General features: G+C 42.9%; 1 long non-coding RNA gene across 1 annotated transcript; it reads right to left on the bottom strand.

The window, feature by feature from the left end:
- Positions 1-5,294: 5,294 nt before the first annotated feature.
- On the bottom strand, positions 5,295-13,162 carry LOC115654694. Its single transcript, XR_004001239.1, has 4 exons — positions 12,875-13,162; positions 11,672-11,749; positions 9,339-9,438; positions 5,295-8,041 (listed from the first exon to the last, which is right to left on the bottom strand). It is a non-coding gene; the product is annotated as an uncharacterized LOC115654694 (long non-coding RNA).
- Positions 13,163-17,801: the final 4,639 nt, after the last annotated feature.

Raw genomic sequence — 17,801 nt, 5'->3', positions numbered from 1 at the left:
AAATTGCTTCAACTATCTCTGCCTTTGTCCTCTCTCTCTAAGATAGGGAGACTGCTTCCTCTGTGTGTCTTTCTGTTTTGCCTGTAAGCTTTTGGGAGTAAGGACTCCATTTATTGTGTGTATGTACAGCTGTTTTGGTTAGGCTCTCCAGATGCTATTTCTAGCACAAATAAGAAATAGTGGCCCTCTTCAATTCCCAGACTCGGACAGAAATTGCAGTCATATGCCATGATTTCTGTCTTTCCCTCTCTCTGTGTTTCAAAGACCCTATCCTAAGCTGCTGTTATGATAACTGCCCAGGGGAGGCCTAGGACCCCATTGGGCTGGGTGCTGAACAAACACAGAACAAGGAGTTGGTTCCTGACCCAAAGAGTTTCCAGTCTAAGTCTAGGACAACAGATAATAGGGAATACAAGGAAACCATGAGACAATACTGGTTAGAGGAACAGGCAGTGCTACAGTGCATATGGCATGAACTAGAGGAGGATTGCCATGGCAGTTATATGTGGTGTTGATACTGCTATCAGAATGCATTTTAAGCCCTACTTCCACAGCAAGCTCTCCTGGATTCTGTGCTAGGGAATGTTAATTATGGGAGTGCAGTCTCTTGTTTTCTGGGGTACCATAACTATTAATTTGCACCATGTGGAAAACACTTTATATTCTTTTTATTAAAGATTGATACAAGCAAACTGCAGTGTAAAATATGCAATACAAAAATGAAAAGCTCTCTTTTTACTGGGTTCTTTGGAATAGAAGTTGAATGTTGATATATTCATCTTGCTAATCTAATGATAAGCCCTCATGCTTCTGTTTGTCATTATGGAAACAATTAAAAATGGCTGCCCCCACACATAGTAGAAAAAAGCAACTAGCAATCCAGTGTATTGTATGTCAATAGGATGATGCAAACACTCCTAGATTTATCATGAGATACAGAGTGACCAGAGGAGTCTGACAGTATGTGGAGTCCATTTTGAATTGGAGGGAGGGGGGCTAATTTGTTTTGTTTAAATCTAGAAAATGTTTAGCTCTAAGAAAACTGCTCCATTCTCCAGCAGGAAGCTGAGTCTGCAATCAGGGAGTAATTCCACTACCACTGTTGTCTTATAGGGTCAAAAAGAGGTCATGAATTACTTCCTACAGTCAGATTTATCCTTTGCTTACTAGCAGATATTTAGGTGGTTTCCTCACAGAGGCTTCATGCAGGCAGGTCTAGGGATATTAGCAATATTAGTTTTAATCCTATTGCAAAAGATGCTCAGGTTCAGATTTTGAAAGGTATTTAAGTGCCTGAAGATGCAGATAGGACTTTTATCATTTTAAACAGCACCTAGCTATCTAACGCCTTAAAAATCCCCCTAGGAGCCTATCTGCATATTTAGATGCCTATATACTGTTGCCCCTTTTCAACCCAAGCAGCTAGTCAAACGCTGGAGCCCTGTGGCTCCTAGTTGGGAATGGAAATTGGTGATAGGTTATTTTGGTTGATGTGGTTTAATTTTCAAAACATGTACAAAGTCCTGTGTCTCTGACCACAGGGAACCAAAAAGGAGGAAACAGCTTCTTTTACTCACAGAACCAAAAGTGGTGTTCTCAGCCTGTACCTCTGACTCTCCTTCTCCCAAAAAATCTTCAGATTTTTCAGGGTCAGCCACAAGAGTTCAACTGCTCCTTCAGCCTCTCTCTCACCCAGTCTGTTCTGAATCTCTCCCCTATGCGCACACACCCAGTCACAATACCCTGTCAAATCCTCTGTCACATGGTGCTGGGCAGAGGCTAATAGGTTATGTTTTAGGTATAGCTTCTTACGACTGACTTAAGTGGCAGACTCTGTCACGTTACACTCGATATTCTTTATGGAAATATGCTTATGATATGGCTATGACATAACTGAGAGATACTTTATGCAACATATCCCATTAGCAAAGACAATGGACTGTGAAAGCTTAATCTTCCTGTGGATGCTCCATACAGCTTATGAGTAATGGCTGCTACAACGGTGCAGAGACATGGGTCTGAGTCACCTGGTACTGGATCCCCCACCTTGGAATGCCAGTGTTCTTCCACTGGGAGACAAAGAGTTCCCGCCATACACAAGAGCTATATAAGGCAGGGAAGTGACATCATCGTGTTTCTCCTCTGCCTCCCCACCTGAAGAGATACTGAAAAACACCTGGAAGCAAGAACTGAACTGGGGGAGAAGGGTTGAGCCCAGGCTGGGAGGGAATGGAAATAGCTGAAGTTTCAAGCTGCAGGCCAGTCCTGCTGGCTTTCAAGACTCTCTGTAATTGACTGTAACAATATTTAGAAAATCTATTACTTGTAAACCATTTCTTTAGTGAATCAAGATTATTTTTCATGTTCTGTTTGTTTATTTAGTAATTGGCTTTGTTCTGTTTGCTATCCCTTTAACCACTTAAAACCTGCCTTTTAGAGTTAATAACATTTATTTATCATTAAACCCAGTTTATGCAATTTCTAAGTGGGCTAGGGGGACAAGGAGCTGTGGCTATCTCTCTTCACACTGAGGAAAAAGGTGAATTTTTATGAACTTCCGCTGTGCGATTTTTTTCTATACAGTGCAAGACAGTATTATTTTGGGTTTGTCTCCAAAAAGGGGTGTGTGCGTGAGTACTGGGGGAGTCCTCTCACACAGAGCTGACTTCAGTCTGTGTCTGCAGCTGGGTGTGGCCCTACCTATGTGTGTTTTGCAAGAGGCCAAAGAGCCTAATTCAGTAGAACGGAGAGGGAATCTAGGCTGGTGGAGCAGGAGAGGCTTGGTGAAACCCCAATACATCAGGTGGCATCCCAGATGTGGGAGGGGAGGTTCAACCTATCACAGATTCATTGACACATCCGTTTAAAGGGGTTTTAACTCAATCCATAACAAGATTTTACCCAGCTTTAAAAATCTCTCCATCCTCAAGCCAAGGGGGGGAGAGAGCTCAGTGGTTTCAGCGGTTTCAGCATTGGCCTGCTAAAACCAGGGTTGAGTTCAATCCTTGAGGGGGCCACTTAGGGATGTGGGGCAAAAATCTGTCTTGGGATTGATCCTGCTTTGAGCAGGGGGTTGGACTAGATGACCTCCTGAGGTCCCTTCCAACCCTGATATTCTAAGACGACACTCTCACTTCACATCAAACTGCTATCAGATGGATTCTGTTTCTTAGCACCCTAGGGGAAGTTATAGCCATAGGCTGAAGCCCTCAGACCTGTACAACAGGCACAGCCCAGCCCAGCCCAGCCCAGCCCATAGGAGGAGAAGAAAAAAGGGAGTTTTGTCACCTTTGCTGTCATGATTCTGGGTTGCTCACAGTGCTGAAACAGCTCTGAGGCTTGTCGACACTTAGTGGTACAGCTGCACTGGTGCAGCAGTTAGTGAAGATGCTGCCTACGCCAACAGTAGGGCTTCTCCCATCAACATAGGTGTTCTACCTCCCCCAGAGGCAGTAGCTGTGTCGACGGAAGAAGTCCATCTACGCTCGGGATTAGGTAGCTATACCATAACTACGTCACTTAGGGGTGTGGAGTTTCCACTGAGCAACATCACTGTACCAACACAAGTTGATAGTATAGACCAAACCCTGCTATAAAGCAGGCATCTTTGTGAGGAGCAGCTCTAAATTACAGCATCTCTTCCAGGACTACCACTGGCACAAGCCAGAATGGCCACAGTGTGGTGTGTGTTATAGCCATGCCTCAAGCGCCACTCCATTCCCTGGCATAACTCCTCTGCTGGAGCTTGTGAGCAGGAGAGTGTAAGGTCACCTATGGTAACATCATACCTGCATTAGGGAAATTCTCCCTGGTCCCATTGTAGGCGGCTCACAGCCAAGGTAGTGAGGTGGGAAAATCTCAGTACTACAGTACAAATTGCTCTCATGGCCATCTTTCATTACCATATATTGTGCATTTCTGAGTTCATCTACAGTATCTTTGGCTTGATCTCTTAATTGTTAGAGGAAAAGGCAGCAGGACAACCATAATGCTGAAGAAGGAAGAGACAGGCATATACGACAGGAATGTAGGAGACAGTGGCACGTAATAAAATGGAGAGATTGAACACTTTATATGAATGCACTGCCACAGGTTCTAGGTGGATTTGTTTTTTATATAAACGTCCCTCAAATTTTTAAATTGTAGGTTAATAGAAAAGCCTTTTAAATATGTCAAACTATCCAGACATCAAATTATAGCTCTTCAAAGCTATTAGACAATTCTGTTAGGCCACAACGGTGGTCTGGGACAAGTGTCACTGAGACGAAAAATGCATTAAGACAAAATTGAAAGGGAGAGAGAGGACTCTTTCAAAATTTGAAATGACTAAAACTCTTACTCCCTTGCTATAGTGAGACTAGCAAACCAACTGAAAGGCTTAGAGCAGAGATAGACCCAGGTTGGAGCCAAACTTTTTTCCAGCAGTTGAGGTTGTTTGGATTAGAGGTTTTGGCTTGGGTGGTTATAGAAATAGGAGTCAGCAGCAAAGTTCAGCTGCGGTTTATGTAGACAGCAGGGGCAAAAGATGTCATCTTTAATTGCAAGTTTCCCTGCCTGATGCATAAGCAGCTGTGAGGCTGCCACCATTTTGTCATTCTGATTCATGAGTCACTGCGGCCTCTCTCCCATAGACAACTTATGCTAGTTTTTCCTGGTTTTCCCCCTGTTCTCTCAAACTGAAATAAAGGCCATCAGGGTTGAATGGTGTTACTCTTTGTGTGGTAGAACATAGTGGGGCCTGACTCGAATTCAGGTGCCTAATTCAATTTGTTTCTGATAAGCGCTCAAAGGGTGAGAGATGCTTATTACAGTTATATGAACCACTTGCACCAGAAATCTGACAAGAATAGCCTTTATGTTGGCAATTGGGAACTTCTGTTGCTAGACAGAATCTAGAAATGTAAAGACCATGAACACTAAGGAAAAAGTTAGCCAAACTTTTTCGAATGTCAAATGTGGCTGTTTGGCTTGAATGTTGGATGCAGATACAGATAGGGGGAGAGGGCCTAATTTTGATCTGACTTTCACCAGTGTCACTTGACTTTGAATGCTGTTACGCCTGACTTACACTGGTGTAAGTGAGGTCAGAATCAACCCCAGAGTTTTAGGCTTCCTTCTGAAGTACCAAAGTGAAATAAGGCCAGCTCATCACATGGTTTCTGAAATGGCTCAACTAAATCAACAGATTTCCATGAAAACAAAAGCCAACACTTACTTGTATTAGATATTTTTCCAAATACAATTAACGAACTAATCATTTCTTATTCTAATACAAATACTGACACAATGTCCTGCTAATATTTAAAGGAGAGGGATAATGATAAATCACCTTCATTAATTATATTGCTCAGATTTCCGTACAGTTAGCCATTAAGAACGCCAGTGCCGTACACTTCATTTTCTCAATACTATTGTGGTATTCCGGATGAGGGTCAAATAAAATAACAAAAATGAGTGAATCAAAACATTTAGGCAAAACTTTATGAATAGGAGTCTAAAGTTAAATATGGACTCAGAAGTCTGATCTTAGGTTGTATTTTTGAAAATTTTGGCTTTATACGTTGCAAAATTATCCTATATATAGATTTTAGAAGCTCCCTCAGCACCAGATACTGTTTCACTATATGAACAATCACTTTGACAGATAATTGTTGTTTTCTAAAGTCTGTTACTAGATTTGGGCCCTGATTAAGCAAGTGACTTAATCACATGCCTAAATTTAAACTTGTTAATAATCTGAGGTTAACGTGTCTTTATCCACACAGGAATGAGAACTGAACTGGTTTGCTGACAAACTGTGGGATAACACCTTTTAGACACTACTCCATGGTTTGGACTTAATCTGGTAACCTAGGAGTGAGAGGTATTATGTTGGTAATTTCTTGAGCCATCCAGTCGCCCACTCAGGTATTGATAAATGCTCCTCGTACCAGCACTCTATACCTATATGGGGGAATGTTGGAAATCCCACAATAGAAAGTCGAGTAAGTAAACCATATGTCATCCGTTAGTAGCTTCTGAGAAACGGCTCAGAAAATAAACATAATGAACATATTTGTTTTTCAGTATCAGAGTGAGTTCCCTGCAGGAGGTTGAATGAGTGACAGTGGCAGTGACACTGATCATGTGACAGAATTTTTGAAGAAACACAATTTGGCTTTCCCACAGGTAGCCCAGATACTTTGAGAAAAGGTGCTCTCAGAATGGGTGTAAAGAAATCATTGACCCTGCAGTATTAATTAGATTGAATGATGGCCATCACCATTAAGGAAGGCCATCACCAACCGCACCAGTGTTATGTTAATCTTTTGGGTAGGCTTTACGGTACTGATGTGATGAATAACATCAATTTTTTTTAAATTTGGCTCAGTCTTCAAAGGTATTTGACACGTAAATACCTTTTGAGGAGCTGGGTGTTTCTCTCTAATCATCAGTGCTGATTAAGCTAAGAAATAAAACCAGGGGCTACAGCTTTTTCCACAAGAGGTGGGATGTTAAATCCAGTGTCCTGGCCAAATTCATGTTCTGCTTAAGCTCTCCCACCTCACCATCCATGTTGAGTATATGCTATTGTATACTTCTATACAGTTGCCATGTTTCACTTCAAAGGAAGTTGCAGTTGAGTTTAGTATTTATTTGTATTACAGCTGTGCCTAGAGAGGCTGCAACTGCAACTGGGGACCCCCTGTGCTAGGCACTATACAAGCACATAGTAAGAGATAATCTTTGCCCGAAGGAGCTCACATTCTCTCTAGATAAGACAAGTGATGGGAGGAAAAAGAGAGAGAAGATTAAACTCCTCCAAGTTCACTCAGCAGGTTCATTTGTAGAGCCAAAAGTAGAATCTGTCATCTTTGCATCACAATCCTGTACCCAAAGTACCACACAATACTGTTTCCCCGGTACAATGATTGCACTGACCCTCATCTATAATCGGCAGGTCATTTTCAGTGAGCTCAGCAGTTTGAGGTTCTCTAGGGTACAGAGCATTATGCTAGTATAAATTATTTTGGTAGGACTTCCACTTAAGCAGCACAACACAGCACCTTTTTACATGGAGAGGAAAGATTTTTAAGTAACGCTTTGTGCTTTTTCTTAATGCATGTCAAATAATATGCAGAGAAATAATATAAGAATGCAAACCCACTGGTTTTGATTGTGGTTAGACTGACAGCTTTGGTTTGCTTTAAGTGGAAGCTGACGAACAATGGTTTAAGAGCAGAAAAGGAAAATGACCAATGCTGAGGTCAATCAACCACTTCCTAGATCCAGCTGCTCTGGTTTATTTTTTTATTTAAGTTTGGCTTAAATTAGTGCTGACAGTTTAAAGTGAACACTTTCACCTATGTAGCTTACTTTACATCTGTCCTTTCTGTCTGATTGCATTTCGTCACAGGGCTCTCCATTAGGATCCTAACAGCCCACAGGTTCTCCCTATTTTATTTTGTCATCTTTGTGCTCTGCAGTTGCCCTTTGCCCTTTTGTGCTCATTCCAACAGAGCGCTGAAGCCACGGCAGTAAGAAGCAAAGTGCCTACTAAATGATCATTCATGCTGCTGGAATGTGAGGTGCTGAGGAACTGCTAAACCAGGCGCATAGATTGTAGATTCTGGGTCAGATCCTGAATTGGTGTAAATGAGCATTGCTTCATGGAAGTCAGGGGAACAATGTTGGTTTAGGCCCACTGAGGATCTGATCCACTGTCTTGCACTCTGGCCAATGGCTGATACTCTGAATAAAGACTAAATCCCACAAAGCCCTTAGCAGGATATTATGCCATTAGGGTGTAAATTCCTTCCTGATCCAAGGTAGTAATTCAGATCTTGAAGCATAAGGATTAGTAACTCTGGAAATGACTATCCCAGGTGTATACAGCTGAAATGCAGGGAGAGATACAAATGTAAATATTCATGTTTTAGGCAAAAACCGGCAAAAACAAGCTCTCTTCAGGTTCCATGAGATTCCATATGTACAAGTGCAGCCATGCACATCAGTCTGATGACCTTCAGCAGCTGGTGGAATCCTACAAACTGCAGCCTTTCTGCAAAGAATAAACGCCATTGTGATGCTTCACTCCATAATATTTTATGGAAATATGCTTATAAGTGTGAATATAGTGTAACTGGAATAGGCTTTATGCAAAAGGTCTCTTGTAAGGTGTCATTACAAAGCTTATAATCTACTGAGTGTGTTCATCCTATTAGTATGTATGTATCGTTCTTGTATATGAAGCTAGAAATATTAAGTATAACTCTGAGGTACTATTGTAACTATGCAAAGTGTGGGCTATTAATGATGGCTTAGAATCTTGATGGTTCTCATTAACTAGGACAATTGGTTGTGAATGGGTTTATTTACCTGCAAGCCTTCTGGGGTACGTGTGCTGGCCAGCCTGTGGGTAATGAAGAATGAGGTCTCACAGGACATGTGATCTTATCACATGATACGGGAATCCATCTTAAATCTGGTATTTTTCCATTTTGAAGGAGGGATGGGAACCCAGAGAGAGACAAAGGATTCCCGTCTTGCTGCTATAAAAGGGGGTGCAATAGAGCAAAGGGGCTGCCAGTCATGAGAAAACCCTTGGTTACCACCTGAGCTGGAACTAACAAGGACTGTACCAGGAGAGAGGATTGGCCCAGGATTAGGAAGGAGTCTAGACTGTGAAAGAAGCTTATTGGAACATCTCTGAGAGTGAGATTTTACCTGGAATCAGTTTCTTAATGTATTAGGCTTAGACTTGTGTGTTTTTTGCTTGGTTTTTCTTGGTGACTTACTTTGTTTTGGCTGTTATTACTTGAAACAACTTAAATCCTACTTTTTATACTTAATTATTAAACAAAAGTGATTTTATTAACCCAGAGTAAGTGATTAATACCTGGGGGAGCAAACAGCTGTGCATATCTCTCCATCAGTGTTACAGAGGGTGAACAATTTATGAGATTACCCTGTGTAAGCTTTATACAGAGAAAAACGGATTTATTTGGTGTTTGGATCACATTGAGAGCTGGGTGCTGGAGATAGGTGACCTGCTGAGCAGTTTTTGGTTAAAGTCTGCAGCATGGGGGAGTGGACCAGATCTGGGTCTGTGTTGCAGCAGGTAGCATGTCAGGCTCAACAAGGCAGGGTTCTGGAGTCCCAAGCTGGCAGGGAAAATGGGCTCAGAGGTAATTCCAGCACTTCAGGTGGCAGTCCTAAAGGGGTCTTTGGACTGCCATCACAGCCATCCCCTCCTGGAGTCTGGGTATATTAACATGAAGATCACTTAAACTCTACATATACCCGAACCTAAGCCTTCTCTCCAGGCTTCTTTAGTCCTAAGGCCACAGTAACCTCACCTCAGATGGAGAGACCTGCCTTTGTCTTCAGGATGAAATCTGAATAGCCACATCAGCATCCATAGTTGCTAAACTGCAGCTCTTTGTACGAAGCCAGCACCTGATAACAGAGCAATAAAAGAATCATGTCATGCTGCTAAAGACTGAGATGAATTTGTAACAGATACGGCAATTTCTTACGGTATCTTTGGGAGATCATATTGAATTAAGTTGAATTGGCTTTGGAGTCCATTGCAGTAGAAATGCAAAGTTTATGTATTATTGTAATATTATATGTACTTCTCTAGTGGGGGAGATGTGGCCAATGTAATCCTGCAAGTGTTAGGAGTAATCAAAGAACTATTTAAAACAATGTGCCAGACAAGAAGGAACTTTCAGGATCAACAAAGGTAAATGGGGTTCCTAGGAAATACTTTCAGGGAGAGTAGTGCAAATTCCCACTTCCAGATCAATCTTTTGAAGTTACACCCCAGAAGCGAGAAGTATTGTCTAGCTGATTACCTATTCATGGTCTCAGCAGATCAAAGCCCCAGGTTGCATGAAGGAAAGGCTAACCTATGCATAGGAAATTCTTGTTCTGAGCTAAGGCTGTTAAGAACTTGTGATCACAGAAAAAACCCTTGCTGAAGTCTGAAGGACTGAATATCCTACCACAGTCCTTACTGGGAGTTGTGGGGTGATCCTTGTAAGCTTCTCAGCATGTGTGTAGGTTTTAAATTTATTTTTAACATTTCCTCTGCTTTCACTTTTAAGACTTAATATGCTGGCTTAGAAAGGGCTGTGTGGTAACTTTTAACTGTGGGCAATTGCACTGTTAGCCTCTGAGGAGAATGCCTAAGCCTGACTTTGTGGGGAACTCGCAAGTGCGTCAGGGAATGTGCAGCCTGAAAAAACCCATCAGGAGGAGGAGATATGCAGGTCTCTACCCAGAAAAGGGACAGCTGAGGACTTAAAGCTTTGAGTGCTGGGACCACGGAGCAGTAAGTACGGTGCAGTACAGTATAACAATCTTTCTGATATGGCTTTCGTAAGCACTGAAACTCAAAGCACTGCTCACACAGGAAATAAATCATACGGCTTGGTTGTGCATGGGTGTCCTAAAGGGGGAGAGTGTGCAAGAAGCCTTCTCTCACGTTACTACATAGCATAATGGAATTCTCAGGCAAGTGTATGTGTCTCTTTCTCAGAACCCCTAGAGGAACTCAGGTTAGGTTAGACAGAATGATTAAGCCTTCCTCTCCCATTCAATGCAGGCTGTGGCTTCAAAGCCACAATATAATCTCTAGCAGTTAGGTCTTCTGATTCAACTGTTATAAACAGCCATTGTGGTTTCTGTTTTAAGAGTCTTGATCAGTTTCACCATCACAAATTCTTACCGGAATCAGAGACAGCAAGATATAGGGCCAATTGAAACCTGGCATTAGCAAGTGGAATTTCATTAGACATTTCTGGGCCAAACTCAGCAGACATGTAAACAGTGAGAAATGCACTTCAGTGTAAGATTATCAGAAAGGGTTTATGTGGCAACACTGTAACTTGCACCATTTTGGCATTTAGGGGTGTACAAAATGCATAAGTTACACTCCAAAAGGAAAAAACAGCTAAGAAGACCATTAACTTGTGCTTCATCATCCAAGATGGTTCCAGGCCAAATTCAGCTCTGGAGTAATCAGGTGCAATACTTGTTGACATTATTTCTTGTAACACTCCCAAAGGTTATGTGAGAGTATGAGTATCAACCCCAATGCAGACTCTTAAAAAAGAGGGCACAAATTTCTAGTTGGTGAAATCTAAGTTTAGAACTCATAACCAATCAACTTCACCAAGTGCAAACTCCTCAGCACGATACCAGCCTTAACAGGGAGTCACAGAGACTCCCTGTTAAGGCTCCAGGCCCCAGCATGCCAAGCACATGCTTGGGGAGGCAAGCCACAGGGGGCACTCTGCCAGTCGCCGGGAGGGTGGCAGGCAGGCAGCTTTCAGCGGTATGTCTGCTGTGGGTCCGCCAGTCCTGCAGCTCCAGTGGAACTTCCACAGGCGTACCTGCGGAGGGTCCGCTGGTCCTGCAGCTTCGGTGGAGCTGTGGGACCAGCGGACCCTCCACAGGCACACCTGTGGGAGGTCCGCTGGAGCCGCAGGACCGGCGACCGGCAGAGTGCCCCCTGCGGCACGCCACCGTGCTTGGGGCGGCGAAATGTCTAGAGCCGCCTCTGCTTGGATACTCTGGTTTGTCTTGCCATCCAGGGGAGTGTACCCTGTGAGAGAGGGCCCCTTAGATCAAGAATCACAGCCATGTTCAGGTGTCTCCTGATCCCAAAGGACCAGACTCTTACCCCAGGTCAATTGTGCTTTAGATGTCACACCAAAGACAAAGCTTGTAGCCAATGCCATAGTAAACTATATGAAGATTCCTTAAATAGGAAAAGGAAAATAGAGAGTTATTTACAAGATTAAAGCAATCAAACACAGACACATGAAGGAGGTAGTATAGGCTTCTATACTCAGCAAGCTCAATTTGTCTCTTAGGGCTAATCCAAGCTAAGCATCTGGGGATCTTTCTTATGCCTGGAAACACTTTGTCTCTGCAGAGTCTAAGCAGCCTAGAAATATCTAGTTCCTTTTTGTTTGGGGTTTTTAATCCCCTCTTGCCAAGTGCTCTGAGCTGCAAACTCAGCTGATGGGAGGAATCCACTTGCTTAACTCATCCTCATGGGGAGAAGAACAGAACGACAACATAAGTCTTCAGTCATTTGGCTGACGATTCCTCAAAGCAGATGTGGGGAGTTTCCAGTTGTAAGATCTGCCTGTCTGCTATCAGTGGGTCTCCTCTTTCAGTGGGGGCATAATTTCTGTAGAAGAGCAGCTCTTCGTGCTAATTAATGGCCCTTACCTGAATGGTGATTCATAGGGTCAGAGGCTCATGATACAACTGCTCAAATAATACACTATTGCATGGAACACATATATTACAAGTAAAATTAATGCAGGCAGCAACTCACAAGCATTCGTAGTTTAAACACTTTCTTATCATTCTAATACCTATTTTATCAATATTAACCCACAAGTGAGCTGGACAGATTCCAGCTCTGTATCTCTGTGTCCAGCTGAGACATGGGGACTTTGGCATGAGCTGGCAACTGGCCTGCCAGTGTTGGACTTCCCTTTGGGAGATTGCTATGATTAATCTCTTACTTGAGTTGCAGTTGCCCCCTGTTGCCCAAAGATTAAATTAGATTCCTGCTAAATGCCAAATTAGTGCAAATAAAGCAGCGACCTGCACTTACGGACCACTGCCTTTTCTTACCAGCTTGCAGCATGTCCAGATTCTAATTCTGCTATACTGATGTAAAGCCAGAATAACCCTACAAAAGTTAACACAGCTACTATGTTTTGAGACGCATGCAAGGAGTATCAGAACCTGTCTCTAATACCCTACGCTGCCAATCCACCACCCTCCACCAGAACTACATTTAATTTCCAAGAATATACAGTACTTAAGGTCTGATTCGTGCTCTGTGAAGACAAAAGGATCCTACCTGTTGAATCCAAAGTGAGCTGAGCAGCTGGAATAAATCATCACAAGGCCCATTAGAGTCTAAACTAGAAGCATCACAGACTAACAGCAACTCTGTGAGCTGTGGCTCATATGAAAATCCAGATAGTTCCCTTGGCTCAGCTGAATTCTGCCCAGGCCAGTAGAAGCATTGCAGAGGGTTTTCACTCCCTATGGGGGCAAGATGAAATTCTTCACTGGGAGAAATGCACCTGTTGGGACATTCTAGCATGAGGATCCAAAGGGAATTCCCTTCAGTTTTAGGGTATATCTACACGCAGCAGGGAGCTTGTGTCCCAGAGTGGTAGACAGACACAAGTTATCTCTATGTGAGCTAATATGCAAAACAGAGCAATGTGGCTGCAGTGATGTTGGCTAGCACCCAAGTACAATCTCATCCAAGCAGCTGGGTAGGTAGCTGGGTGGCTAGCCTGAGCATGCTCTAATGACACCATAGCCACATGGCACTTTGTAGCAATGCTAGCCAAGCAAAGCTCACACATGTATGTCTGGCCAAGCTGGGAATCCTGCTTCCAGCTGTAATGTAGATGTACCTTAGATGGCAGCTGGAAATATCAAAGCAAGGATTCTGCAAACCCTGTTTAGTTAGCTCAGCTTAAGTAACAAGAGACCTGACTGCAAAACGTAATCCCCCCAGCTTCTGGCCCAAAATATAAACACATGGAGACACAATGTTGCCACAAACCGATTTTAACAATTCTCCAAACCTCACTAAACACTTTATTAAAATATACATTCTCAGTGTAAAAATTGACTATTTCCCAAACAGCTAGAGGAAATCTAGGGCACTGAAAGAAAACAAATGGATATGAAAAGTGCTGTACCTCAGTGAGGTAAGCCAGGGCCTGCCACCTGCTGGAGACAGAGTACTCCGGGACTGGCGAGCACTGGTGTTCTTTGTCCTCGTGGCTTCTCTCTGGCTTCTCTCTTCTCTCTGGATTCATATATTATGTAATAAATGGTTTTTGTATTTAATGTTCAAATACGAAATAAGCCTTGAAAAATTGTTTTCAGAAGAGGTGTGGCGGGCGTCAACATGAATATTGCTACTGGCCACAAAAAGGTTGGGTGACCACTGTGTTAGTCTATAAGGTGCCACAGGGACTTTGTTGCTTTTCAGTAATATTTTGCCCATCTAGAGGGCCCCGATCCAATTGCATTGATGACAAGAGAGAGACTCTCATAGATTTCAAATGTTTTGTTGTGCCCTTTATATAAAGCAAAGTATTAATATATAAAACAAAATGACACAACAGTGAGAACTGGAATGAGCCCATAGTGTCTCCCATTCGTATCTCAAAACACTTGATGAGTATTTAATGAACTAGCTCTCTCAACACCCTGATGAGAAGTAGAACTATTATTTCGAAAGAATGAATTGCCTTCATGGTATCCCTTTCAATTGTGTCATTCAATTTAATAGATAAGCATAGCATGAAACTTTTAGTGAAGAAAATTATGCCTAAAACCATTCCACCCCATCTCACTGCTCTTTTTTGTTTGTTTGTTTAAGTTAATAAGTACTAAGGAGTGACCAGTGTTGGAAATAACTCTTCCATGCTGTTCCCACCTCAGAAAAAATACTTAGCTGCATTATTACCAAAGCAAGTACCAAAATGAGAAGTTAAAGTCTGGATCATCTTGTAGAAATCCATGCATGGAGAGAGCTTCCCATTCATGGGTCTCGTCTCCTTTTCTTTTCATGACAAGGGGGTAGGGAAAGGGGAGGGCATGCTGTCTCTGAAGCACCATTCCTTTGCTCACTTTGATCCATGTGTCTCCTACCGCCACCATGCTGACAGTTGGCAGAAGGGACACCATGGATTTCAGGAGTCAAGGGTCAAGTGCAGGAAAGGATGGAAGATGTCCACAAGGAAATCTAAACTGGAAGCAATACTGCCAGTTAGAGGGAAGAGGGGGATGGGTGTTGACTGGAGTAAGAGCTATTGCTGTGGGTTCCTTCCTCTATGAATCACAGGAGCTGTGTGGGCATGCCTGCCAAATTCCATAGCTCCCCTAACCAATCACATCAATGGGAAGAAGCTAGTTGGATGGGTGCATTAGCCTAAGGGATAGGGTGCAAGGCTTTAATTTGGGAGACGTAGGTTCTATTCCCACCTCTGACTGCTGTGGAAATTTTGACGTCAGCTCACCTCTCTGTACCTCTTTCCTTCCACCCTTTATCTACCCTGCTTTTTTTTTTTTCTTTAAGCTCAATGGACCGTTTCTTGTTTTTGCCCAGTACCTGTCCTCCGGTTTGAGGCATATAGGCATTACATAATACTAACACATGGAAAACTGCCAAAGAGACACCAAGGAATTTTTCTTCCCGACCTCACTTTGCACCCTCCTGCAGGGGTTTCTGTGAGGGCATGAGGTGACCACTGAGCAACTAGGCTCTACTCCATAAAAACTATCAGAAGGAAAAAGATAAAAATAAGCATCCTGGCTGGGTCTGTCCTCAAGCAGAATAATGCATACATTTGAAATGTGTCTGATTTTGCTTTTCTAATGGACTTTGCTATTGCCCTTCGGAATGTATGTTCTGGCTACGGACAAGGGACTAGACTCTTTGGAAAGTGGGGTTTTGTGGTGCAGAGATCAGGAGCAAACTCCAGGTCTCCTGTAACAGCTTCACAATCCTGGGATTTTTACATAGTGGAAGGGATGCGTTTCAGTGCAACTAAAATAATTCTTCCAGTTCATGTTTAATCTTCTTTGGAAGTAATAACAAAAAATAAGCTGGTCTAATTTTAAAGGGCACTCTAATTGAAGTGACATTGGCAGACACCAGTCAGTTCTGCTGAACTATTGCCATGTTTGACTTATGCATGCCTTAGTTTTCAGAGCAGTTCACAAGAGAATGACTGGCTGTGCACCTTCCTTGTGAACAAAGCCCACATGGTCATGGTCTGACAACTGTGCTGATAAAGCCCTAAATATGTTTAACAAGAAGGAAAATCTACTGGAAAACAGTGGGGATCCGGTCCACTCGTGGTGTTTAAAACATAGAGTTACAACTCTGGGTATGATTTTTGCTTTGGAAAAAATACTTGTGTCAATCACTCCACCTCTGATTTTTGCAGTTTATACGTAGAATATTTTTTTTTCTTCTTAACTTGGATGTTCATTTCTCACACAACACTATTACTAAAGATTCCATAGGCCAATTGTCCACAATGACACTTGCGCACTTTCATTGTCTCCAAACCCTACCCTCAGCAATACCCATCAATCCCACTAAAGCAGGAGTAGGCAACTTATGGCACAGGTGCCAAAGGTGGCACGAGAGCTGATTTTCAGTGGCACTCACACTGCCTGGGTCCTGGCCACTGGTCGGGGGGGGGGCATGTTCTGCTTTTTAATTTAATTTTAAATAAAGCTTCTTAAACATTTTAAAAACCTTATTTACTTTACATACAACAATAGTTGATATTTTACAGACTTATAGAAAGAGACCTGCTAAAAACATTAAAATGGATTACTGGCACACTAACCTTTAAATCAGAGTGAATAAATGAAGACTCGGCAAACCACTTCTGAAAGGTTGCCAACCCTTGCACTAAAGGGTAATGGGTTGTCAATGAATGGGTCATTTGGACTCCCAGATTATTATTGCTGGTTATACCTGATCCCGACAAGACTCCAGGGTGCATTTGTGAGGCTGGCAGTTAGGGGAAAAAATATTTTTTTTATAAACTAATTAAAAAATTTTAATTTGGTGTGATGTTATCTGATAAAATATGACCATGTAGATCATTGTTGCTACCACTGTTATATAACCGCAACAAATCTTGTACTAAGTACGTCAAGTAAGAAGTCTATGGAAAGGTTATGATTTGTATTCATGTGTATATTTTTTGTATTGGAAGTGGAGTATTGGCTCTATACCTGTATTTAAAATGTTTGCTCCTGTGGTAACACGGAGAAGCTATTTAGCTTGCACATGTTGAAGGGACTATCCAAGTTAAATGGCTCATCAAGGAACACTTAACTCATAACAGACCATGGGAGATGCCTATCTACACTTAATGGACTTTCCTATGAACATTCTATCTGGAGTATAGGTAATGGCACCTGCTGTGACTAAGCAAAATCATGCATGGACATGTGACTTTCCCATGTGACTCCAAACCCCATGTTGGGGACCCCTGCTTTAGATTTTAGATACTAAAGGATTGGTAACAGTATGATTATTGGCAGGACTGGCGCCAGTGTGTTTGGCGCCCTAGGTGCACGGCCATTTCGCCACCCACGCACTGTTCCCGTGGCTCCGGTGGACCTGCCGCAGGCGTTCCTGCGGAGGGCCCACTGGTCCCGCGCTGCTGGTCCCGCGGCTCTGGTGGACCTGCCGCAGGCGTCCCTGTGGAGGATCTGCTAGTCCCGCAGCTCCAGTGGACCTCCCGCAGGCGTGCCTGCAGAAGCTCCATCGGAGCCACGGTACCAGCGGACCCTCTGCAGGCATGCCTGCGGCAGGTCAACCAGAGCCGCCTGCCACCCCCCCTGCAAAATGCCGCCCCCTAATAATCCTGGCACCCTAGGCGATTGCCTAGATTGCCTAATGGAAGCGCTGGCCCTGATTATTGGGTAAGATCTGAGTGATACATTGACCTTGGTGTGTGGCTGGTCCTTTGGGCCAGTAGAATCTTTTGTTTGATGAAATTGCTTTTAAATAACCACTTGTCATTAAGTCTAGTGTTTTTGGTGGTGGTACAAGGACTGGAATGCCTAAGACTGCTTTTCTGACTTCATGTTAACCAATATGGTGAGACAGAAATTTACTTTTGTTGCTGGTTCAGTAAATCTTATGGAAGGATAACCATCAGTTTTGGGGCGGTGTCTGCCCTATTTCTTAGCAGTTTGTCCTAGATTTCGTGGTATTAGCTGTG

This window comes from Gopherus evgoodei, chromosome 7 (assembly GCF_007399415.2).
Source record: "Gopherus evgoodei ecotype Sinaloan lineage chromosome 7, rGopEvg1_v1.p, whole genome shotgun sequence".
Lineage (NCBI taxonomy): Eukaryota > Metazoa > Chordata > Testudines > Testudinidae > Gopherus > Gopherus evgoodei.
This window is presented reverse-complemented; position numbering and strand designations above follow the sequence as displayed.